This window comes from Cricetulus griseus, chromosome 8, assembly GCF_003668045.3.
Source record: "Cricetulus griseus strain 17A/GY chromosome 8, alternate assembly CriGri-PICRH-1.0, whole genome shotgun sequence".
NCBI lineage: Eukaryota > Metazoa > Chordata > Mammalia > Rodentia > Cricetidae > Cricetulus > Cricetulus griseus.
In genome coordinates, this window is record NC_048601.1 from 73,313,313 (window position 1) to 73,340,024 (window position 26,712).

General features: G+C 47.2%; 1 protein-coding gene across 1 annotated transcript in view; it reads left to right on the forward strand.

The window, feature by feature from the left end:
- Positions 1 to 299: 299 nt before the first annotated feature.
- The window catches only part of Eva1a (eva-1 homolog A, regulator of programmed cell death), a 49,532-nt gene continuing 23,119 nt past the window's right edge, over positions 300 to 26,712 (forward strand). Inside the window, exon 1 of the mRNA XM_027429443.2 lies at positions 300 to 569. The gene's annotated coding sequence lies outside the window, so the exon portion shown is untranslated. The remainder of the gene's footprint in view (positions 570 to 26,712) is intronic.

A 26,712-nucleotide genomic window follows, 5' to 3' on the forward strand; every position in this document is an offset into this window, starting at 1 on the left:
GCAGTCCACCAGGCAGGAGTAAGAGTTTATGGGGGTTGGGGGTAGGATTGGAGGTCTGCTTGCAGATCTGGGCTCCTTGTAGCAAGGAGGGAAAGGTTGGACATTCGGGTCAAGGTGGATGGGGAGATCTCGTAGCCCAGAGGACAGTAGGAAACTCGGAGAGGCAGGCAGGAGTTGCCAGAGTTGAACTAAATTAGAGCAGCCGTTCAGGTTTCTTGCGTCTCTCGGAGCCCACGTGGGGAAGGGGGCGGGGAGCCGGAGGGAGGGCAGGTCCAGAGCCGAGGGGCGGGGGTGGGGTGGGGGGGAGACTGAAGGAAATGAGACAACCTTTTCCTCCCACGGACTCAGTCTCCTTTAGAGTGTGCAGGGCTCGGGAAGTCCTGAGGCCAAGTTCACGCTTCCCCTGCTCAGCCCTGACCAGGAGGACCGCCCCAAATTTGTTCTCCGGTGCACGGGTGCCCCAGTCACAGGGCACAGCCCCACTTTGCTGCACCCCTCCCTGGGTGATCTGATCCACTCCAGGCCCCCAGCTCGGGCCCCGGAAGTGTGCGCCTGCGATCCCAGAGAAGGTAAGCTACTCCCCTGAAGCGCGCACAGGGCTCAAGGACGCCCCAATTCTGCTGAGCGGGAACTCTTCAAGCTCTTAGCATCGGAAAGCTCCGCTTTGTTCCGGAACCCCTGTCCAGGTGTTAGAACGGGTCCTGCTTTCTCCTGCTTCCTCTTCCTGCAGTCCAGCCTCTGGCTCCGCTTTAGCTGTCTCCGACCACTCTCATCCCCCTGCCTCCACAACTGGCCTTTGAAGAGCCAGTGAGCAGTAAATCTGGGCGCTTCTCTAGCTGCTCTAACTCCAGGACCTTGGCTGAGCGGGCTAGCCCGCGGCGGTGGCGGGCTTTGGGTTTGCCGGGGACCACCCACCTGAAGTCGGCCTGATGTACATTGAAGTGCTTACCTGGTTCCTCTCGGAGCCACTGAACTTTTGGCACTTATTTGGCGACCCCCAGATCCCTGAGATTAGATTTGACTGTGGCGTGCAAAGGCTGTTGGCGCCCCCTAAAGCCTTAAAAGGGACTCTCTACTGTTGGAGAGGGGCTCACTCTTGCCTTCAGAGCTTATCTGGGGGTGACGAGAAGCCCTCATTGAGGGTCATGAAGACCACGAGGAGAGGAAGGTTCTGAAGCAGGGAAGAGAGAGCTCGTTGGGTGGGTAGTTTCGGTTTTGCGCCTTAGTTAAGCTCGTTTTTCCAACATCAAGCCTATGGCAGGAACTCCTAGAAGTCCTGAGTGTACAAACGGGCAAAATGAAACCAGGGAGTAAGAAGACTTGAGCCACGTAAGTTTGCAAAGGGTCCAGCCTAGATTTGGACCCCAGTTGATCTGTGCCACACACCCCAAGTCCAGCCCTACAGATGGCTCCTCTGTCCAGTCTGAGCAAGAATCTGCCACTTCCTGCCTGCACACACCCGGGGAGACCAAGCCTTTGCCTTTTATAGCAAATACATAGCGATTCCATTCAGATCCAAAGTATTTATTTAATTCACGCTGCGTCCCAGCTCAGTAAAGACTGTTGTACCCTTCAGCATCAGCTTTAGCCCCTCCTTCTCCTCCAGGCAGTCAAATTTGTATTCTGCCGCAGCAGGCTGGCTTCAGGTCAAGTCCCATGAAGAGGAGGCCAGGTGATAGGGTCAGACTATTAGCTTTGGTGATGCCTTCCTGTAATTGTGTTTTTCTCTTCTGAAAAGTAGTAAATGGGCCAGGTCTGATGTTGCACACCTGTGATCCTAGCACTTGGTTGGTGGCAGGAGAATCAGGAGTTCAAGGTCATCTGTGGCCACAAAATGAGTTTGAGTCCAACCTGGGTTTCACCGGACCCTGTCCCAAAACACCAAAATCAAAAACGAAGTCAAGAAAATAGTAAAGATGGTAGAGTTTATTTTTATTTTGTATTTATGTGCATGTGTGTGCCTGCCACATGTTTTAATTGTGTCCCTTAAGAGAAGTCTGGTAGTATCTGGAGGTGTCTGATGGCATTTTTGGCTGTCACCATGTAAGTGGGGGAGGATTTGTTCACTTGGGTTGTTCGGGAGAGCCCCGTTCCCACAATGCAGTTATCTGGCCCACAGTAGTTGGGTTGAGTCACCCTGGCTTAGTGTATCAGTTCACAGAGAGCCAGTATTCCACGTCTTCTGTTTTCATCAGCTCTGTTTTAGCTGATCATCCCAGCCCCAGTTCTCAATCCCCACTGCAATCCCAGGGCCAGAATTCCTTTGCTGAATTCACACTAGGCTGTGCTACCACCCTGCCCCACACCTTTTTTTCCCCTTCCATTGCTAACAGAAAGGGCCTGGATCTGTAGGTGTTTGTCAGGCATTTACAGCAACCCCCGAGCCAGTCTTTACAGGTTGAAATCTAACCTGTGACCTTATAACCAGCCCTAGACTTCCCTGCCCATCCTCACCCTCCAGCCCTTCTGCCATGGTCTCCACACATCCCAGCTCACTGCCACTTGGCTGTTCTGAACTCTTGGAATCCTTCCTCCCTGTGGCTTGGCAAACACCCCATCGTTCTTTGGTCTAGAACTCAGTCTCTTCTGAATGAAGCTCTTCCACTGCTTATGACAGCTTCATTGTTCCCTGCTGTCCTATCCTGTCCCCCTTTGTCTCTTGCTGCAGAATTTACAGCAAGGACCCCTTGCTCACCTCTCCACTGATATCCACATTCTGAAAGCCTGCTCACAGTGCCTGCTGAGCTCACTGGCTTGTGGACGTTGCTCTCTGTGTTCAGATTCCAGCTTTGCCACTTGTAAAGTCTATGACCTTGAGCAAGTGGGCTCGGACTCTCTGAGAGTCTTACAGGAAGGGCAGTGTGCCTTCTCTGCAGACCAGTGTGCTAATCAATAGGATAATTGTTCATCTGAAGGCTGAGTGCCTGCTCGGTGCTGTGCTCATTTCCTGAGTTTTGACTCACCTGAACCTTATATCACCTCTATAAAGTTCACATGGGGCACAGAGAGGCTACAGAGTTTGCCTAACGTCACACAGCTCATTAGTGGTGGGGCTCACATCCATATAAGCATTTGAATTTCAGAACACGCATTCTTCTCACTCGCTATGTAGGTAAGGGGTTTAGTTTGTATCAGACTCAGGAAATGTTCAGTAAATGTGAGCTGAGGTTCGTTGACTTATTAGTGGTAGCCTGAGCCCATAGTTTTTCTTTTTACCCTGTACCACGCTTAGGATCCAAGTCTGTACTGTTTAGATGGTACTGTTCTGACTGTCCTGTTAGCAGTCCTGGTTTTCCTCCTCCTTTTCGAGTTGCTTGCATCTACCAAAGAGTAGGGCCTTGGCCCCTAGTCATGCCAACCCCGCTATAGAACTGACATGTGCTTAGTCAAGGGTGAGACAGCACTCACTCTTGGGGGAGGGGAGATGGCATAGAAGAAAGCAATTAGCACTCCTATTTGGAGGAGAGCAGTTCAGACATGAAGTAAGGGACTCTGGGTGAGTGAGCGAGGTGAATAAATGCTGGCTCTCCCTCCTTCTACATGGCAGACTATGCCTTCTCATTTATCTATTAAAGGTAAAATGTGTTGAGGGATTTTAATGCTTATTAAAATGGAATACTGGAGAGCCAGGTTTGGAGCCCACTGCTGGCACTGGATGCTAGGTTACAGCTGGTCACTTCACCAGCTCGGAATCCTGTTTCCTTCAAAGAAGCCTTGGCTCTGCAAGCTGAATCTGCTACTTGCTGGTTCCAGGGCCTTGCTCTGTTGGGCCAAGTTTGACTCTGTTGCCCAAATCCCTGCACATCTGTGTCCTCTGATTTCAAACTCAGCTGTTCCAAACATAGTTTGCTCTTTCCAGAAGGCTGGTCCCTAAACTTTAGTGAGATGCGATCACCTTGGGTGGTGTGGGGACTAGTTTTGTAAGGGGTCTGGGAAACACTCTGGTGAGGGCTGCTTCACAGCATGTCTCAGAGTGAGCATTTTTCTGTTCACTAGTCTCTATGAGAACTTGCAGTTTCCCAGATCAATCCCAGACCATTTCTCTCACTTCGAAGGCCCCTTCCTAGATCACCAGCTGCTGATGCCAGAAGCAGGTTTCCCCTGTCTGTTAAAGAGGAAGAAAAGCCAGACCCAAGGCCTGGGCATCTCCTCTACTTGATATTTGGACAGTCTGACCCAGGAAAAAAACCTGTACAGAATGGTGGGTGGGCAGTCAGTTGGTACCAGGACCTTTGATGTCACACCCATTGGCTTTCTCCATGTATCATTCTTCCTGGACTCTGTGAAATGTACCCTGCTGTTAAACTGGGTGCAAATCCCACTTGGCTTATGAAGAAATGTTTTGATTCAATATTGTGATCACTGTCTGAATGTTTGGGTGTTACCGTGAACTTGGAATGCTGGCTTTGTGCTGGGTGCTGGAGACACACAGACATGACCCTTCTCAACCAGATCATAGACCCCAATGTGATAGATAGGTAATCACCAGAGGTCATTCAGTAAGAATGAGAAAAAAAAAATGGGTGTTCAATGGAATCAGTCTATCCTACAAGAAGAATCAGAAGCTTGCTGGGCTTCTGGGCAGGGCAGGGCCATCCAGAAGCAGGAGTATCAGAAAACACAGGCACAGAGCAGGAGATCAAGAAAGGGCTCTGCAGATCTTCAGAGGTTTGGTGGGGACTGGAGGCCCAGAGATGGGTATGGGGAGGTGTGGCTTGTCACTAGTCCAACTGTCTGTCCTTGTATTGCTAGAGACAATGGAGTGGGCGTTCCCAGTTCAGGTGTGCAGACTTCTTTGAATGGTGACATAGAAGGCAGACTTCTATCTCTGCTGGCCTTGTTTCCCTCTGGGGCCATGGGAGGGATTAGAGCCTAGGGGGTGGAGGAGGGACACTGTCTCCAGTAAGCAAAGAAACCATAGTCAAAAGAAAGCTGAGCTCAGTAGCTGTGCACGGCTGTTTGGTTTTCTTTTCAGAGCCCTGGCTGGTAAACTGTGTGGATGGGCCCTCTAGAGCCCTGGCTTTGGAACAGTTCCCTGGGTAGCATCTAGAAGGCTGTATGGCTGGCTAAGTAATGGGTAAGTTTCTCAGACTTAGGGAGAGAGGGGCAGATGTAGAAAGGGAGACAGATTTGTAGAGAACAGAGATGGTGAACTAGAAGAGATGGTGTTTGATATTTGGGCCTATTCTGTTCCAACAGGTCAGTGGCTATCAGGGTTGACACACTTTCCTGAACCCAAAGCCTTTTGTGTGTACTTGCTGCATAAAGCTCCTGTAGGTGATGGGCTCATCTGCTTGCTGACGGCATAATTGATGGAGGTGCCACTGTGCTCTAAACTTGACTCTCCCACCATTCGGCACCCGCTGGGCAGATGCAGGTACTTTAGGAGAGATGAGTGAACAGAAGCCCTAGTTAGCACAGGAGGCAAACATGCCCCACCTCCAGGATGTCCATAAGCTGAATGGAGAGATAGAAGGACAGCCACACAACACAGGGGTAATGGAGGACAAGAATACGATGATAATGTAATAGTCCAAAAATTGAATTTCCCCTGGAATCTCAAGATGGGAGAAGGAAGAGACTGGGGCCCTGCTGACAGCCAGAGCAGGAACTTGTCTCTCAAAGAGACTTTATACAGTTCTGACCAGTTGTCAGGCCACCTCCCCAAAGACAGTGAGAATGGAGGATGAGGGACCACATCCTGACCAGTATTGGCCAGTCCTGCTTAGACCTGGGGTGAGGAGTATCACTGGATCGCTTTGTTTTTCTTCCTACTGGTTAGCTTTCATCTCTTTTTTTTACTGTTTGTTTTATTGTGCTTAACTGGCTTAGTGAAGATGGATAGCTGAGTCTGGCTCTTTAGAACCACCAGGGCACAGGCTCTGACCCTAACAACTCAGGTAACAAGGACGGAGGAAATTTATTCCATCCAGAGCTCAGGGGATAGAATCAAACCTACTCTGGAGAAAAGGAACTCTAGGAGGGGGCTCCGTGTTATTATAGGAGTCCTTTGGGTGGGTGTTAGGCCCTGGTGATGGAGATTTTTAGATATATTTGTCTTATTGAGTCTGTTCTCTGAGGGGTGTGTGCAAGTGTGTGTGTGGTGGTGGGAAGGGAAAGAGGGACAGGACAGAAAGGGGGGGCACTCCATTCATAGCTAAAAGGCAAACCCAGTATCAGGTGCCAGCCATAGACTCAGCTATCCAGTCCAGCTCCAGACTGTCTCAGGACAGTGTCTGATTGTTAAAGATAGGCTACATGGGATCTTGTCTACCCAACAACAAGAAAAAAATGATTGAGGACTTAGCTCAGTTGGTAGAGTGCTTGCCTACTTTGCACTAAGCCCCGGGCTCAGTTCCCAAGACTGCATCAACTGGGTTTGGTGGAACATATCTGCCCATCATCCCAGCACATGGTGGGTGGAGGCAGGAGGAGGATCGGAAATTCAAGGTCATTGTCAGCTACATAATAAGTTCTTAAGTTCAAGGCCAAAAGGAAAGCAAGAAAGAGAGCAAGCCAGTGGGAATAGCCATTCATTTCCTCCTGCTTTCTTTCCTGTCAGACTTGCCTGCTCTGCTTCATAAAGGACTCCTTTACTTTTTTGCTTCTCTTGCCTTAGATTTGATCCCAGAGGCAGCCTGCACTTTGTCCTCCACTGTGAGAGGAGGCGGAAGTGCTACTCAGCAGAGGGGCCACCATAAACCTGTGAGGAAAACAAGGCTTCTCCCAGAACACCTGAAATGAGTGAAACCTTTCCCCTTGCCCTGTGTCCTCCTGTCACTCACAAGTGCGGTAGCCTGAGGGAGCATACTTCAGGGGATCTCCTTCCTGTTCCGAGAGGCTTTGTCACAAGGTCTGGCTAAGGCTGTCTCCCCAGGCACCTATACAAACACAGCCAGCTGTTCTCTTGCTTGCTCCTCTTGTTAGGACAAGACAGGTCACAACAGCCCTCAAGGAAGGGGCAGGCAGCACCTCTAGGGCCAGAAGACAGGCAGGCGCTTTACTTTTTCAAGGTTCTCTGTCCAGTGTGCCTCTTGGCTGAGCAACCTCTAACAGCAGCTCCCTGAATTGTCCCTGAGGTGCAATGGTGAACCCAGGGACAGGGACGTAGGACTTACGGGTGTGGATCTGTGTCCCGAGGGGCACTCACTGAAGTGTCCAGGTTCTTATGTTCCACTGCAAAGAACTGGACCAGGGACACATGGTTAGAAATAGAAATGAAATAGTTTATTTGCAAAAGGAAAGGCACTCCAAAGAGTGAGTATGGGCTAGTGAGCTGGGGGAAAACCTGTGCTCAGAAGCACTGGGCCCAGAGCCGCGTGACCCCTTATAGTACGTTTGTAGAGCGTGAGCTTTCTCTCTTGTGTTTCTCACTGTTCCTTGAGTTTGTTGCATGAAGCCCAGACAGGGAAGGGCTTCATCTTTCTCTGTGAGGGATGACTTTGATATGTTAATCTTGATGTTGCTTTCTCTGGTCTCCCACTAATCGGCTACTAGAAGGGGCTCTGAACTGCCTCAAGGACTTCTCTTCATCCCTCAGTGAGTCAGCAATACAGGGCAGGAATGGTGGGCAGAGGCATTCTCCAGGGTTACACCCTGAGACTCTCAGGCAGATTCTAAAGGTAACGCCTTGACATTGTTCTGGGAATCACACATGTGAAAGAGGGACATCCTTCGGGCTCCCACAGATGGCTTGGTAGTCTTGGTGTGTTTGCTCAGCTCAACACATCACCATTTGCTGATACGTTACATGGCAGCCAGGCCTCATTCTAGGCCCTGGAGACCGAGATATACAAGGTACTCTGTTTTCCTGCGAACTCAGAGACCCAGTGTAGAGACAGATAGAGTCAGAGGTAAGCATGTAGCATCTCACTGTCCATTTTTAATCTTGAAATACATTCTATGGAAACAGGGAGTACCCTGCCAATTCCTAAATTGCTAATGCCCACTGTGAGTGTGCATTCTCACATATTCCAAGGACTCAACAGATGAATGTCTTCCTGGTTGTTTTCTGCGGCTGTAACTGCATATCCCAGAATGGACATTTTATTATTACTTTTAAAAAGGTCTTTTTCAATACAGAGCTCTGAAAGCCTCGCTTAGCACCCAGTGAAGGCCTCCCTGCAGGATCTTGCTGTTGTAGATGGCATCGTATGGCCGGCCAGACAGAGCAAACGATGTAACTCAGGTCTTGCCCCTTGCTCCTATAAAGTAACTCCTGCAGGCATAGGATCTAATCCATGACCTTTTCTTATCCTAATTGACTCCAAAAGGCCACCTGCAAATGTCATTGACATGTGATGGGGATTAGGTCTCTAATAAGTGAATTCTAGGAAGCACATCCAAGCCATTTCAGATGTGATGTTCTAAGATGTAGGGATGACAAAATGCTGGGAGCTTCGAGAGGAGGAATACTTCAGCTGGGTCTGGACAAGCAAGTAGGAGGGTTCAAGGGGAGAGGGGAGGGGAGAACGAGAATCGATATGTAGGTAGAGGGGCTGACGAGAGTGCTGTGGTTGGAGAGAAGGGAGGTGAGTATACAAAAGAGCAAAGTCTCCATCAGGAAGGGTCTTGATGAAGTGTCTGAACTTGACTTGAAGGCACTGGGGAACTCCTGCAGGGTTTCACACAGAAGACCAAGTCCAGGCATCATAATGATAGAACTTCCTGCCTGTGGAGAAGACACTAGAAAAGAACCAGGCAGATGTCAGATGAGCAGCCATGATGTCATTAGTGTGGGGTGTGTAAAGGGCCTGGAATCTGGAGTCACATGGACCTCTGTTTGCTTCTCTGCCTCCAGCACCCCTGTGTTACTTGGGCTAGACGATAAATGAGAGTCTGTCTTCTCTGAACACAGGAACTCTGATTCCTCATTCACAGGCAGTACTGCCAGTGCTGGAATCTGAATACCATGAAATGCCTCCAATTGTGTTTTAACCATAATGGGCATATGGGTATCATTCAGGCAAGAGCTAATAAGTTTCTAAGACACTGGTAACAGGGTGGAGAATTGGGCACAGACTCAGGAAACACTTGGCACTAAAGTCAACATGATCTGGCAACTGATTGGATGAAGGAGATCAGAAGGGCAGGAGCCCATGATGACTGGGGCATTTTGGCCTGGGCAACCTGGGGAAGGATAGTAGAGCTATTGATTGGCACGGGGGTAGGGGGGAGGGGTAGAAGCAGAGGAGGGGGAGGGTGCAACATGGCAGGTGAGGGTGTGAGCTCAGTTTCAGACTGGCCAACTTGGAAGCCTCAAGGACAGGTGGGGAGAGGCATCTGGGCAGATGGCTTTATGAGTTTGGCATTCGAGAGAGGCCTTAAAGAAGACTCATGAGCCAGCTCTTAGCAAGAGGCAGTGAAGTCATGTTATGTATCATTTGACTGGGGAGAGTTATGGGGTATGGGAAGAGGGCCATAAGTAGTGTTTACTTTTTCAGTGTTTATCTATTGTCTGAGACAGGGTTTCATGTAGTCCAGTCCAGCCTCAAACTTTCTGTATAACTGAGGGTGACCTTGAATTTGGGATCCTCCTACCTCTGGGATTACAGGTGTATATTGCCAAGCCTGGTTTGTATGGTTCATTCTTGGTAAGCACTTTGCCTACAGAGCCAAACCACTAGGTCCAGATAGTGCTTTTTAAGTGCACTGTGCATTCGAAACCCTTGTACAAGCAGAAGTTTCTCTGCCTAGCCCTGTCCTGCATTCACTTTAAAATAATCATTCAGAGGCTTGTATTAATTAAAACTATTTGACCAATAACTCAGGCTTATTACTAGCTAACTCTTACATTTAAATTAACCCATATTTCTATGTTTTGCCACATGGCTTGTGGCTTTTTACCTGTCCTCTAGCACATTTTTCTCCCTTGGTGGTTGGCTGGCATCTCTCCTGACTCTTCCCTTCTTCATCCCAGCATTCTCAGTTTGGCTCTCCCACCTAACTCTACCCTGTTCATCAACTGGCCAGTAAGCTTATTTATTAAACAAATCAGAGCATAATTTACACAGTGTAAAGGAATATTTCACAACACCCTTTTATTAATCCTAATTATGAGCAAAGAAATACTACCTGGAAGGAGATTGCTGAACTTAGAGTACAACAGGCACCACAGAGGACTCCTATTAATGTACCTGTTTCATAGCTGAGGAATCTGAGGCACAGAGGTGATGAGTGACTTATCCACATGACTCCCAGTGACAGACCCAGGATTTTCACCCAGCTTGTCAGGATCATCCATGCCTATATCAGACTGCTCTGAGAGCAGGGCTTGCTAGGATGCCACACAGAGCTCCAGAAGAGGAAAACAGAAGACTTTGTGAAGTCAGAATAGGAAGGGGGCTTGCAGAGAGCAAGAGGACATAGGAGACTGGACTGTGGGACAGAAGCATCTCCAGAAAGGAGGGACCAACAGCCCAGAATCAGGTCAAGGCCACATAGGATGAAGTGGCCATTGACTAGGAGATTAGAAGGCCATTGAGTGATGAGCTGGTGAGGGGGGTGGTGAAGAGATTGGGTTAATGAACAAGTGGAAAGTGAGGAGGTGCTGCTGAGCTGCACAGGCAATTATTGACAGAGCTCTTGTAGAGGTCAGAAAAGAGAGAAGATAGGTAGAGTACACAGAGAGGGCTGAATTCCAGGAAGCCTGGAAGAGAAGCCCCAGCACACCAGGGAGAATTCCTATAATTGGAGTGGGTGTGGGAAAGCCTTCATGTAGAACTCAGCTCTTGTTCACCATCTGAGGATTCACACTGGAGAGAAGTTTTTGAATGTAATGGGTGTAAGCAAAAATTCTCCAAGTCTCTGATGAATTAAACAACAGAGGAGCTACACGAGAGAACCATAGACCATCTCCTGGATCTTTGCTCACTTTCTTTTCCACAAAGGCCTTTGATATTTTGTCCTATGTTTTGGGCAACAGCCACATGCACAGTGAAATAAGGAAGTCCTCGAGGGGCCTGATGCACAAGACCTGAGTTTGATATCCAGAATGTATGTGAAAAGCATGTCATGGTGGTGCATGTTTGGAATCCCAGCAATGGGGAGGTGGAGACAGGGTCGTGGATCTCTATGGGACTCTCTAGTCAGGTAGCTTAGCATACTTGGTGAGTTCCAGGCCAGTGAAAATACCCTGTCTCAAAAGGAAAAAGCAGGGGCATAGAAAAGATGGTTGCTGACCTGAGGCCTCCACACACACATGACATACTTGCACACATAAACACATAAACACCCTGGTGGGTGTTTCAAACACTCCACTATTCATAGGTGGAGCACAGAAACTTTCTTCATAATACCCGGTGATGAGTCATTACTTGTAGAATTCAGACAGCTGAAGTTCAGGGAAAACATCCCACCCCCACCGCCACCCCACCCCTGCCAGCTCCTTGGGTTTGCCCTCAGAAGAGTCTTCAAAGCACTGTGACATGCTGGGTGCCTTATCTTCCGTGGGAACAGGCATCTGCTCTGTAGATGTCAGGGAAGTGGGAGTGACAGCTGACATAGACCTTGAGGAGGAAGGAGGGGATCTCATGGACCCTAGCCCTGGGGGAATTATGGAGAAGAGTCACCTGTTCCTGCTTGGACCCAAGAATCCTGGTTCTTGGTGCAGAGGGAGAGGTGACGGGGATGAAGACAGTGTGAGGAAGGAACAGGTGAAAGGAAAGATGTGTGGCTTTCAGTGCATCTGCTCCGAATGACTCTGGGTTATTTGGTTTCTGTCAGTTAAGTTTGTCATATGAGAAAATCTAGTTCCCTTCCTATGCTATGCTGCTGGGCACAGAAATGCAGACTCAACAGGCCTTCCGAGGTGACTTCCTCATCTTGGGGCAAAGACAGTTTCTGGGCTTTGGGAACCTAGAATTCTTTTCTTTGGAAGAACCCTTTTCATGAAGGGTTAAAGTCATGACTCAAACAAGAAATACTGCCTTACCTCAGCTCCTGAAGCTAACATCCCAGAGGCACAAAGCTAGAATTAAGATCTGGCTTCCAACCTTGTAAATATTCTGTGGTTGAAATGGCATCTTTGCTCTTGGAAGTACCTCAGTGAAGTAAATGTACACACCTTCACAGAGGGCCTGTGACTGGCTTTCCCAGAGACCTGCTGCCCGGAATCAAAAAGGCCATGAGAAAGGGCCGTGGGTGCATGCATGAGCTTGTGTGTGTGTGTGTGTGTGTGTGTGTGTGTGTTTGCAGGTATAGGAATGTGTGTGTGTTTATCTGTAGGTGTGTGTGTATGAGTCTGTGTCTGTATATATGTGTCTGTGTTATCTTTGTGCATGTATGTATGTATGTCTGTATGTGTATGGGTATATGCGTGTGTATCTGTGTCTGTGTATGTCTGTGCATGTGTGTATGTCTGTGACTGTATGTGCATGGCTGTATGTGTGTGTCTGTGTGTCTTTGTACCTTTACACCTACAGCAAAAAAATCCACTGAATTATTTGCTTCATTTTCTTCCTGGGGGTGTCAGTAAAGGTTCCATAGGTCTGTGGAGAGACTCTAGGAACCAAGGATGAATGGGGATGTGGACATAGTGCACAGAGCCTTAGGCTGGCTGCTGGTGGAGTCACAGGTGCCTTGTCCCACCCTTCTTTGGTAGAAGGGGAAGCAGGTATTCCTCCCCAGGAGGGTGTGCCTATGGCTCCCCACAGAGGTAGACTCTGAAGACAACCCTTCATGTGGCTTTTGTCCAATCCTGTGGATCTGAATGTTCTGTCAAGGGAAGAGGCTGGGCGTGTGGAGTGAGCACAGAGAACTGTGTGTTACATGGTAATTAATACTTTATCTTCTGTACTTCATTATTGAGAACACTGGAGTGTCGTGGTACACATGGAAGCTCAGAATTGAGGTCCCACTCGACATTACAGCTTCAGACAGGGATTTTAGACAGTACCTGTCTAAAATCGGTCTTCACCCAGGTGTGGTGGCCCACACCTTTATTCCAGCACTCAGGAGGCAGAGGCAGGTAGAGATCCCTGTAAGTTTGTGGTCAGCTGGTCTATATAGTGAGTTCCAGGTCAGCCTGGTCTACAGAGTGAGTTCTAGGACAGCCAAAGCTACACCGAGAAACCCTGTCTTGAAAAAACCACACCAAACCAAACCAAACAAAACTCAACCAACTAAACAAACAAAAGCTGTCAAAACTTGGAAGAGGAATTATTTTAGTTAGGGTTATTATTGCTTTGATGAAACATCATGAGGGAGGAGGGGGCTTATTTGGCTTACACTTCCTCATCACTGTTTGCCATTGAAGGAAATCGGGACAGGAACTCAAACAGGGCAGGAACCTGGGGGCAGAAGCTGATGCAGAGGCGGTGGAGGAATAGTGCTTGCTGGCTTACTCCCCATGGCTGGTCCAACCTCACCTTTCAGAGTGCTGGGATTGCAGATATGAGTGAGCTACATGCCACATACACTGTGTCTCTGTAAGAGAGGGCATTCATTCTACAGGAGTCGGCTGGCCAGTGTTTTAATTGAACACAACACTTGGAAGCTGGAGTGGGGCGGTGTACCCGTGTGTACAGTTTTACAGCATGAAAAGACTTGCATGGATTTGACTTGTTAAGTGATATTTTTGCAACTCCAGATTTCCTAATCGATGCCACATCAGCATGTGTGTCAGTGTAGTCAGAGTTTTGGCAGGAGACCCTTCATTCTACGGCACTAACATAGCCAGCTGCACTTGTAAACCCAATGGGCCTGCACAGAGCATGTCTGTTCACAAGTTTTAAAAAATAATTGTAAGTTGTTTATTGTTATTTTACATGCGTCTCTATTTTGTCTGCCTGCATCTGTATCTGTGCACCACTTGGGTACTGGCAGAGACCCAAGAGGTGGCTGGACCCCGTGGCACTGGATTTACAGATGGCTGTGAAAGCTGCCTGGGAATCAGACCCAGGTCCTCTGGAAGCACATTTTGTGCTTTTTTTTTATATTTTAAATTATATATATATATATATATATATATATATGTGTGTGTGTGTGTGTGTGTGTGTGTGTGTGTGTGTGTGTGTGTGTGTTTGGCTTGCATATATATGTGGGCACCAGGCATGCACAAGCCTGGTGCCCAAGGAGGTCAAAAGAGGGATCCCCTGGAACCGGAGTTATGGACAACCTTGAGCTATCATGTAAGTGCTGAAAATTGAACCTGGGTCCTCTGCAAGAACAAGTACTATTAATTAATGAACTATCTCTCTAGCCCCTGGTGTTTTAAAAGAGATGTATTTTTTTTTCTGGTTTTTCAAGACAGGGTTTCTCTGTATAGCTTTGGAGCCTATCCTGGCACTCGCTCTGGAGACCAGGCTGGCCTCGAACTCACAGAGATCCACCTGTCTCTGCCTCCCGAGTGCTGGGATTAAAGGCGTGCGCCACCAACGCCCGGCTAAGAGATGTATTTTATTTTTAAATATGTACATGTGTTCTTGTATAGGTGTTTGCCTATGAGTGTGGGTGCCCATGGATACCAGAGGTGTCAGATTCTCTGCAGGTGGAGTTACAGGTGGTTGTGAACTGCCTGATGTTGGTGCTTGGAACTGAACATATGTCCTCTGGAGGAGCAGTGTGCACTGTTAACCACTACCGAGTCATCTCTCCAAACTCTCTGTTCTCAGTTTTAAAAACATTTTCTTAGTACAGTGTGGATCAGACATCCATAGAGCCCTTGATACATATGGGCTTTGTGCCAGTGTGTTGGGGAAGAAAGGTGTAAGACCGTGGTGGTCCTGGCTTTGATGTTTGTTGAGATCAAGGAAGTATCCAGCTCTGGCTTTGCCCACTGAGGTACTCAGCATCTTGTTTGTGCGGCTTGGATCGTTCTCCCCGTGATGGAGAACGATCCAGAATGTGCAGGTGGAGTATCATTTCTTCCCACCCATACGGCAGCCAACTCAGCCTAGGACTTCTTCTAGTTTCCTCTAGATCCAGGCTGGTCTTCACTGAGCTCCCAAGGTCTCCAAGGTTTAGGGTTTTTAGTTTCCTTTTGGATTTTTCAAACTCCTTATATGTATGCTCTGGTTATCCTAAGAAAGATGTCTTAATTTATTCTTCGACAATTTCATGCATGCATATATTTTGATCATATACACAGTCCATTGCCTTCCTGTCCTAGGGAACCCATTCTTCTTCCCGACAGGTTCTGCCTCTGCTTGTGTCTTCTGGTTTTCTTTCTTGTGGCCCCGAGTTTAATTAGGACTGTTTGCATGAATATGGGCGGGGGCTTACGTCCTGAAGCTCCAGCCAGTTTACAGTGGCTACACCCCTCAAGAAAATGAATCTGATTGACACTGCAGCCGTTAACTGCCCACAGCTCCTTGGGCTGGGTGGTTCACAAGCCACTCCACATCCATGCGATGTTCTGTTTTCAGCCACAATAATGTCTCTCCAAGTCATGTTTGGAACTGTGAGGTTAATGCAGCGAAGAAAGTGAGGAGCAGGAAAGTTGCTTGTGTGTGTGTGTGTGTGTGTGTGTGTGTGTGTGTGTGTGTGTGTGGTCAGGGAGAAGAGAGGTTAGAGTTGGGTGACTTTCTCAATCATTCTTTGTCTCCATATTGTCTCCTGGGAAGGGACAGGGTCTCAAGTAGCCCATGTTGGCCTTGAACTCACTGTGTAGCCAGGGATGACTTTGAACTTCTGTTCTTTCTGACTCCACACAGGGCCTCTTACTGAACCTGGAGTTTACCGGTTTCAGCTAGGCTGGCTAGCCAATGAGCTTCAGGATCTTCTTGTCTCTGCCTCCCCAGTGTGGGCATTATAGGTGCACACTGCCATGCTATTTTTAAAAAAATATTTATTTTTATTTTACATGTATTAGTGTTTGTCTGTATGTGTATACAGTGCCCACAGAAGCCAGAAGTGGGGGTCAGATCTTTTGGAACTGGAGTTCCTCACCTGGTCTCAGTGTCTTGACTCCTTTTTCATATTCAACACAGTCTGCCTCTTCTGCCTGCTTCTTCCAGCCTAGGCTAGTACCCTTTGTTGTCACTTGTAGTAAGGGCTGCAGTGCAATGGGTATAGAGATTAGGATCTCAGTCTTGTCAAGAGCACCTTTTTTTTTTTTTTCTTTATCCAAATGATCTTGAACTTTAGATCACCTTGCCTCCTTGGAACCAAGTTTGGAACCAAGTGCACCACCTAGCCTAGTTTATATGGTGCTTGAGATTGAATCAGGGATTCTTGCATGCCAGGCACGTACTCTACCAATTGAGCTAGATCCCCAGCAGATCATTTATGATGTGAACGTCTGGTGCCGATTTCTTGGTGCCAACATGCAGGCTCTACTTCACAGGACTAGCTATGGATATCTGAAATGCCTTACTCTCTTTCTGATGCTATGCCTCATATAAGCCCTACCCTCAGGCTGGTTCCAGGTACTTTATGTCCACAGACAGAGCCCAGAGGTGGCAGAAAGCCTGTCTTTAAGACAGTCTCCTGGGTTTTCTACTTGTTTATCAGACAGCGTGTAGTTTCTGGTCTTCAGTTTGTTTGGGGGGAAGGGGCAGGGTCTCAAGTAGCCCATGTTGGCCTTGAACTCACTGTGTAGCCAGGGATGACTTTGAACTTCTGTTCTTTCTGACTCCACTTCCTGAGTTCTGAATGGCCACACTTGGTTAGTGCTGTTCTGAAACTAGAGCCTGGAGCTTTCCGTGCATGAGGCAAGCATAATTACAGTTATGAAGTACCAATGGAAATAACTTTATGGTTAGGTGTCATCACAACAAGAGGAACTATATTTAAGTGTCGCAGCATTAGGAAGGTTGAGAACCACTGCTTTAGACATGCATCTCTGGTTGTAGGGACTAGGACTAGATATCTGATTGGGTTCTGGTGTCTCCTTCTCAGCTTTTCCTGCTGATCGTTGTGTCTTGGGTGTGACAGTACCGTGTGAACTGCCTGTGTGTTGTGCTTTGGGGGCTGCAGAAATACACTGAAACCAAAGAGAAGTGTGGGAGCATCCAGCGCCTCCACGAAGGGTTACATCAAGCATCTTCAATCACTTTCTTCCCATTCTGGAGGCTTCACATAATTAAAAACATCCCCAGCCAAACACTAAATAATTTTTTACACATGCTGCTTGAATTACTTTGCAGCCTTATCCCAGGGTGGCTTTCTCAGAGATTAATATTTCATTGAAATGATTCCTCTGGGTAGGCTGAAGCCAGACGCTGCGGAAACTCAACATTTGCTTTATACGATAAAACTCAGGGCAGGGCTGCTTTTTGAATTTTTTTTTTTTTTGATAGGATGCTCACTTGAAAAAAAAGCAGCACTCTATTGGCAGAACCCTCATGGCATGAGCCCCAGATTGTGATTCTATCTATCCAGATATAAAAGTGAGAGAATGCGGCTTTAGATGCTATCATATGACATGGGTACATAACAGTTATAATTTTTGCTTAGTGAGCAGTGCAGTGGGTTGGATGTGGTGTGTTCCCTGAAGGCTAATGTGTCAGAGGATTGGTCTGCAGTGTGGGAAAGTGGGAGGGGGACCTTTTTGGGGGGGTCTGTAAGTCATCGGTGATGAGTATTAATGGTCTTTCTTGTTGCTGTGACAAAGCACCCAACAAAAGCAACTTAAGGAAGGAAATGTTTGTTTTGTTTCACACTTTGAGGGTATAATTCATCATGGCAGGGACAGCACGGAGGCAGGGGAATAAGACAGCATGGCACTGCAGTCAGGAAGTAGAGAGAGGTGAACTCTGCTGCTCAGCTCTCTCTTCTTTTTATTCAGGCTAGACTCCAATGCATGCTCACACTGAGCATGGGTCCCCCTCCTCAGGCAAACCTTTCTGTTAACACTCTCATAGGCACAGCCAGAGGTGTTTCCTATGTGATGCCAAATCCAGCCAAGTTGATGAAGATTAATCATTACAAGGTGTCACTGTGGAAGAGATTAATGTAGTTCTCAGGGGACCCCATTTAGTCCCAGGAAGCTCTTTAGCTTCCTGTCTGGCCATGTGACCTCTCCCACTTGTGTGTTCCTCCATTGTAGTGCCGTCCTCCATGAAGCGACTTAGCTAAGAGGGCCCCAGTAGGGTTGGTTAATACTCTTTCAAGTTTAATTCTTCAGAACTATAAGCATCAGGCTTGTGAATACGGTAGGTCACATTAATTGGGTTTTCAATAGCAAACAAGTCTTGCATCTTTAGAATAAGCTCCACACTATTATGTCATAAAAAGTCATGAGAAAGAAACTCTCAATTGCTGTTGATCCTGTCTGCTGATACTGTGTTAAGGACCTTTGTGTTTGCATGCCCTAAGGTTTTTCCTCCTTGTTTTCTCTTTATTTGGGATGGATATTAAGGTCATGCTAGTTTGGTGAAATACACTGGGGAGTAGACTTCTTTCTTTTATGTAAAATATATATTAATTATTCTGGAAATGGTAGAATATTCAAGCAAAACAAGCTGGATCTGAAATTCTGAGGGTGGGGGTTAGCTAAATTAGAAATTCACTTTTTTCCTTTTCTTTTTTCAAGTGTACATCTGTGTGCATGAGTGTGTGCGTGCGTGCGTGCGTGCGTGCGTGCGTGCGTGCGTGCGTGCGTGCGTGTGTGTGTGTGTGTGTGTCTGGAGATTTAACCTAGAACCCAATACATGGTAGGAAAATATCCTATTGAGCTGTATCTTTGTTTTCTCCCTTTTTATTCTGAGATGGGGTTCTCACTAAGCTGCCCAGAATGACTGTTCAGTCGTGACCAGCCTTTATCGTCCTATGCTCCTTCGGCCTCATGAGTAACTGGGAACACAGGCCCACCTTGGTATTCAATCTATTCAGTTACAGCACTGCTTGAATCATCCCGGGGTGAGCTGTGGTGAGCTGAAGTGGGAGTCTGTGCTTTACTCTGGGATGATAGCTCAGAAGTTCATAGCACCGGGGTTGACCTGCAGCCTCTCTTACTTTCCAACTGGTCTTCATAAAAGAACTTTCTCCATGCCTTGATTTCCCATTTGAAAAATAGCAACAACCACATCTACATTGTGGGCAGAAACAGTCAACCAACTTGAGGGAAGGCCTTGGCAGTGCGCGCTGAGAATGTAATTAGTGATTGATACCCTGAGTATTGCCTCTAATGGAGCCGGAATGGCTTTTCCCTGCTGCTGCCCCATTGTCAGAATTGATTACTCTTTCCTCACTTAATTTACTTCACTCTTATGCTTCCTTCTTGTTCCCTCTTAGGAAGCTAGACTGCACTTTCTCCCCTTGGCCATGTTCATTCATTTCTGCCTTCCATCATTCATTCAGAGGAACAAATAAGTGAACAAATATGGACCATTCCTCTACATTCTCAGTTCCCTGGGAGAAGCAAACTGCTTGGCTAAATAAATGGTTCCACTGGGCCTTTATTACTATTTATTGACGTAAGATAGGCAGACTGTCTACCTTGGGACAGGAAGGTAGTCCGGCCTTCAGGCTGAAAGGCATTGGGCTTAGAAACTAAAGTGAGCTATTCCTATTGGTGACTCATCTAGTCCTCCATGAAGCACTGGGTTATAAGACCCCCCCCCACCAGAGCAGCACTGGGGCTTCTGAGGGTGGGGCCTTCATGTTGAGTCATGGCTTGAGCCAGGCCAGGTCCATTAACTCAAAGCTTTTGCTCAGTGAAGACAAAGTCATTGTCAGCTCTCAGGAGTTACAGAATTGCTCCTGATGGTCCAAGCAGTGTCGATTCTGCTTTAAAGCCTGGAAATCTTGCCCCACCCTGCATTTGAAGTGTTCCAGTGCTAGGCACTGCAGACCACCACTGTTGGGAAATGATGAGGCATGAGACCCTGACAGCCACTCTTCTTCTGGAACAGTCTCTGGCAACACAGACTTGATCGTGTCACCAGGGCTGCCTGGCTAAGGACACTTGCAAGATACGCTGCTCATAAAGCCAACTTTTATGGGCCAAGAACTGAGAGTGAAAAGCAATGGAAGGTGTAAATGTCTGTGAAGATGCTTGTCTGGGAATGTGTGATGGTTTATGTTGATTGTCAATGAGGTGTCAACCAAGAGATAAGCTTCCAGATGCACAGATTAGGTTACCTGTGGCTATTGCCCTGTGGGAGCCTCTTGATTAAATAAGACACCCATCCTAGACATGTGTGACACCATTCCTGTGGGATGGTATAGGGAGACACCATAACCATGCCTCTTAAGGGCTGTCTACAGGTGTGCCTGCACATGCCTGTCAGGGCGTGGTCAAGGTGAGGTCAGGATGATGTGTAATAGGTTTTTAAGGGGCTGCAAGGCACATGGGAGCCCCTTCTCTCTGGCCTGCCTGCCTTGCTGCCCCTGGCACACTCTGGCTTGCATTTGGCTGGTGTTTATCTGAATAAAGATATCTTAACCTTACGACTATGGATCGTCTTGTAATAGGCCGGAGTCCTAGAATTGAATAGAAAGGAGAAAATAAGCTGAGCACTGGTGGTCCTTGCTGCCTGCGTCCTGACTGCACACCGCTGCACAGCTGCCCCAGGCTCCTGCTGCCGTGCTCTCCCACCACGGTGGACTGTACCCACAAACTGTGAGCGGGAACAAACCCTTCCCACCTTCAGTTGCTTTTGTCAAAGCAACAGGAACAGAAACTAGGGCAGGAAGGAAGTGGAGTAGTGCCAAGGATCTGTATCGAGGTGGACCAAAGACAGTGTGGGGGCAATTAAGTAAGTTGGCAGCAGATAAGGTAAATAGAGGAAAAGATGGATAGAGAGAGTGAGTGAGCAGAAAGAATAGGAAACTATTGGAGAAAGACATACATATACACATACAAATACATACATACCTACACATACATTTGCATATGCGGGTACTCGTGTCTGTGTTATGAACAGGCACATGCATATGTGTGCAATGGCATCCACATACACATATAGGTGAAAGAGAGTGAGAAGGGAGAGAGTGGGGACGTTTGAGAGAGAATTATACACATATATGTCATTTCTCTATTATAAAATCCTTCTGCCTATGTGCCCACTTTTTTAAATATGTAAAGATGAAGATGAGCTGAAAATGGGGTAATGAAGAACGAATCATTGTTGGGGTGTGACCCATAGGAAGGAGGAAGTGATCTGACAGAAAGTGCTGGTGTCAGTTCTTTAGGCCAGCAGGAAGGTTGGGAGTGGAGACCAGGAGTGGAGGTGGAGGGTAGGTGTGTGGGGTTCGGGGGAGGTCAAGTGTGGGGGAGTTGTCTATGCTTTCTTAGGAAAGCTGGGAGGATGACACAAACTGCAGATGACTTTATTTTTATAGGCACTGAGCCTTGGACAGGAGAGCAGGCAGGTGGGGGCTGGAATTGTTAAGAGACAGGTCTAGGGGAGAGAGGGGATGTCAGATAGGTACTGGTGAGAACTGTGGGGTACAGTTGTAGTAACCAGGCTATGTGGAGAGAATAGTTGAGCTTAGTGTGACGTGCCAGATGAACACAAAGAAGAGAGGGGGTGGGGTGGGGGCTCCCAGAGAGGCTGATGAACACAGGAGTTTGACTCTGTGGTGGAGAAGCAGGTTCTGATGGAATAATGTGATATCCCAGAGAATCTCTCATCCAGCTGCCACTGAGCGTCCGCTCTACTCAGCTGTGGGAGACTCAGGGGATAAGCAGAGGGATTAAGACACTTCGCTGCCCCTAAGTGTTTCACAGCACAGGACTCAGAGCTGAAGAAGCCTCTCAAGGGGCTGATGGGGCCCAGAAGTGTCACTGGGAATGACTTGCTGATGGAGGAGCAGTGGTCATAAAATGGTATATTTATGAGTCACCATGAGTCCTCTGGAGAAAATTTCTGTTTCTGTCTGCTTGGTTATTTCTCTGGAATCATGAATATCTTCTTCATAGCTAAGGTGTGGGGACTGTGTCCCAGCTCCAAGTCATGACCCTGTGTTTGTTGGTTTGTCGTCACTGACCAAACAACATAAGGAAGGAATTGCCATTTTGACTCACTGTTTCAGAGGGTTTAGTCCTTGCTTGGCTGACCTGTTATACCTAGCAGATGAGAATTTTAGCACCAAACCATCAGTGCAGGTGACTCCATGCATTTGGACAAAGCATCATGGTGGCAGGAATGTGTGGTGGGGGCTACTTTCCTCTTGGTAGGCAAGAATCAAAGAAAGTAATATAGGAAAGGCCAGGGCAAGATATAACCCCAAGGACGTGGCCCCAGTGACCTGTGTCCTCCTACCTTTTGCGTTCTTCCACCTCCCACTGGTCTATTTAGATTTTGAATCTATCAGGATAAATCCATGTACTAGTCAGATTTCTCAACAGGAGCAGAATTAATGGGGTGGATGTACAGGTACATATGAACTGGTCAAGTCAGTTCATGTTTAGATAGTGACAGTAGCTGAGTCCCACCTGAGAGCTGTGAACCTCTCAGTTTTTACTCGGTCCTTGAGCATAATGTAGCCCCTGGAGTAACTGCCTCACACTGGGGAGGCCAATAATCAGGTAGTTGCTCAGTCCACAAGGCTGTGTGCCTTAGCAACCCCAATTTATCACCCAAAACTAGAAAGGTTCCTGGAGATCTGCTAGTATTTAGACTTTGATGGAAGGCTGGAAACACTGGTTTTGGTATCAGTGGCAGCAATAACAGGGTGAATCAACTCAGCAGCAAGAGGGAGCCTGTCTTAGTTAGGGTTTCTATTGCTGTGAAGAGACACCATGACCACTGCAACTCTTCTAAGTGAAAACATTTAATGGAGTGGCTCACATTTAATGATAATTTAGTCCATTATCATCATTATGGAACATGGCAGTCTGCAGGAAGATGTGGTGCTGGCTACATCTTGACCAGAAGTCAACAGGAAGTGGACTAAGACACTGGGTTGTATCTTGAGCATATGAGACATTGAAGCCCGTCTCCACAGTGACACACTTCCTCCAACAAGACTACACCTACTCCAACAAAGCTTCACCTCCTAATAATGCCACTCACTATGAGCTTATGGGGCCCAGCTACATTTAAACTACCACATAGCCCAAGCAAGCCCAAAGTGAGATCTATTCCTTCTGCTATACCCTCAATCTGCACTGCTACCAGGAGGTGCTGTCCACAGTCAGGATGGGTTTTCTCAAGAAAACTAAGGCAATCAGGGAAATCCTTTAGTTGAGGCTCCCTATGCAGGCTATTCTAGAATTGACATTAAAACCAACTACAATAAACCTTTTATGAAGACAGGGCTTTCATTATCAAACCATTTCCTAAAAGCCCATGGGCTGGCAACCATGAGCTTATGGGATCTTTTACATTCAAACCATAATGGCCAGTCCCTGATTGTTTTCATGAGTGTGGGTCAGTGAGCCTCACAGACCTGCTTTGGCATGTAGGTACAGGAGTTTGTAAAGAATTACTGATGGGTGGACAGAAGGGGATTGTTGCACACTGCCGGCTGGAGTGTAAACTAGTCGGGCACTGAAGAAATCAGTTTGGAGATTTCTCAAACACTAGATACAGATCTTCATATGACCTATCAATATTATTCCTGGTGGTTTATATGAAACACTCCAAGTCCATAGATCCCAGAGGTACTTGTACACCAGTGTTTATTACAGCAACATTCACATAGTCAAATTATAGAAAAAACCTAGGTGTCCATAACAGAGGAAAAGATAAGGAATCACACACACACACACACACACACACACACACACACACTCACACACACACACTCACACTCACACACTCACACACACACACACACACACACACACACACACACACACACACCTTTTTCTTCAGCCACAAAAATAGTGGAGTTATAATATTTGTAGGAAAATGGATACAACTGGAAAGAATCATATGAAGTGAATTAAGCCAAGTCCCAGAAACACAAATATCACATTTGTTTTCTCTCATTGATAGTTCCCAGACTTTATATGGATCCATAAATCATGTATGTAATATGACATGAAAGTAGAAATAAAAATGTCTAAAGGATGTGGAGGGGGGGTATTTGGAGGGGGAAGGGTGGGAAAATGGAGGGCATTCTGGTTTGCTTTTCTGTTTCTGGGACAAAATATTGCCCCAGCCAACTTTGGGAGGAAAGGGCTAACTTGATTTACGCTTTCACTCAGGATTCATCACTGAGGGAAGCCGGGGGCAGGAACTTGGAGACAGAAACTGAAGCAGAGGCCATGGAGGAACAGCACTCTTTGTCTTGCTCAGCCTGCTTCCTGGTATAACCCAGGTCCATGTGCTCAGGGTTCACACAGCCTACAGTAGACTGCGCAGCAATCATTAACGAATAAAATGTCCCACTGACTTGCCCATAGTTCAGTTGGAGAGAGGTGATTCCTCACTTGAGGTTTCCTCATCTCAGAGGACTCTAGTTTATATCAGTTTGAAATAAGTAAATAAAAAATAAAAAACAAAACAAACCCAACTAGCATAGAGGTTAAGGGAATGGGGGTAGGGCATGCTCAATATATGATATGTGGGTATAAAAACATTTTAAAAATGAAGAAAGCAAAACGAAATGACAACAGAAGAATTGCCAGTTGGAGAATCCAAATTCAAATGCCAGCTGCACGCCTGTGAGCCTGGTGACCAGGAGGCTGAGGCAGGAAGACCTAGAGTTTGAGTATAGCCTGAGCTAAAAGAGAGACCATGTACAATAAACAAAACAAATTAAACAGAAATACAAAAAGAACTAAAGATCCTGTGCTTCAAGCTTCCTCTTCTTCTTTAATGATAGTTAATTTTTTATTTTATGTGTATGACTGTTTTGCCCGCATGCATGTATGTGCACCTTGTGCCCACAGAGGTCAGAAGTGGGAGTTATAGGCAGTCATGAGCCACCATGTGGGTGCTGAGAATCAAACCTGGATTATCTGCAAGAGCAGCCAGTGCGCCTAACCACTGAGCTACCCCACCAGCCCTGGCTTCCTCTTCTTTCTCACATTCCTGTAAAAAGACATGGACATGGGAGTTGCTGCAGCAGCCTTGCAAGGAGAAGCCTTGACATAAAATCTATAAGGACAGAAACATGCAGGAGGCCGTGTACACAGGGAGCAGGACACTTAGCGATCCGAGAGCTCCACCACTGGTCCTATTTATTCTTCTCACACACTCAGAAATGAAGCTGCTGACAAAATGCCTCTGTCCTGGGATGAAGAGAGAGCCTTCCTGTGCAGCAGGAGCAGGCTGTGGGAACAGACATGCCAGAATTTACTGGGATGTAGCGTCCACACAGAGCTGCATGAGATTTTTGTTTTGTTTTGTTTCATGGTGCATCTGGGCATTGCTATCTGAGAACTGTATTCCCTTCCTTCCTGTTTCAAGGAAGTGGCTTGCAGGCTTCACTGATGTGGGGCCAGGCAGACTGGTCCCTCACTCGCTGGGTTGTGAGTTTTGGCTGACGAGAAGGAAGAGGAAGCCGGTGTCTCTGATCATCTGTGTCTTGCTTCCTTTCTGTTATGAACAGAGGAGGCTGGATTCTACAATTGACTAGTCCAAAATCTGATAAAATCCCAACCCATGGGGGCTGGAGAGATGGCTCTGCAGTTAAGAGCACTGGCTGCCCCTGTAGAGGACCTGGGCTTGTTTCTCAGCATGTATACGTTGACTCACAACCATCTGTAACTCCATTTCTAGGGGATCTGATGCCCTCTCTGGCCTTTCCAAGCATATGCATGAGGTATACATAAATACCTGCAGGCAAACACTCATGCATATAAAATACCATACCTATGGACTTTTTCCTCTGAGAGAATGTTACCCACCAACTCTCCAAGGACCCAAACAGCCCCCACCCCCAAGACCTTTCTGTTGGACTAATGATAGCATCAGGTCTAAGGTATATGGTGATCTCTCAGACATGTGAGGGTGCACACACGTGTGTGTGTGCGCCTGCATCCTTTCTTTTTTTCCCTGCAACGTCCGAGAAGTCAACTGAGGCCAAGCAGGTTTAGAACTCTGGCTAAAACCCACCTTATTGAGGATGACCACTTCTTACCAGATGACCACTTCTCTGTTCCTGGCAGCCCCCTCTCCTCAGCTAGCTAAAACAATAATTACCCAACCCTGAGAGTTACCTGTATGGGTGTGGAGATGGCCTTACTTCCCAGGGAAGGTACACTGCTTATGAGTATAAGGTGTGATGAACTGTCACCAGGTATATTTCATTTCTGTGATTACACTCTGTGTACATGGATGGACTCAGGGCTGCAGAGAATGTACATTTGTAACTGTGGGAATGAGGTTACCTGTAAGGCAGAAGGCGCTGAAAACAGCACACCGTGTATCCAATTAACCATTCAAGACAGGGCATGTTGATGTCTCTATCAGGAGAGAAGTATGTGGTCAGGAAGCCAAGGCACTGGGGTGGGTTGGTAGAAGGAGGTTGTTTCTTCCCATTAGTTTGCAGTTGGTCTCTAGTTAGAAGATATGTGAAAGGAAGCCAATATAGAGTTAAGAACTGAGGGGCTGGGAAGCTAGCTCAGTGGGTAAGAGCACTTGGTACACCAGCATGACGGCCTGAGTTTGAATCTCCAGCACCCGCTTAAAAAGCCTGTAATCCCAGGGCTGTGGGTGCCATAGACAGAAACAGGGCTAGCTGATAGCCTAGCTCCAGATTCAACCTGACTCAAGAAACGAGGTGGAGTGATATAGCAGGACATTTGACCTCTTCTGGTTTCCAGATGTGCTCCTGGGTACAGGCTGCTGTGTACTCGTGTATGCATACACTCTCTCATTCACACAAGAACAGGTAGATGCTGTATTGCTCTGTGAGTGTTGACAGGTG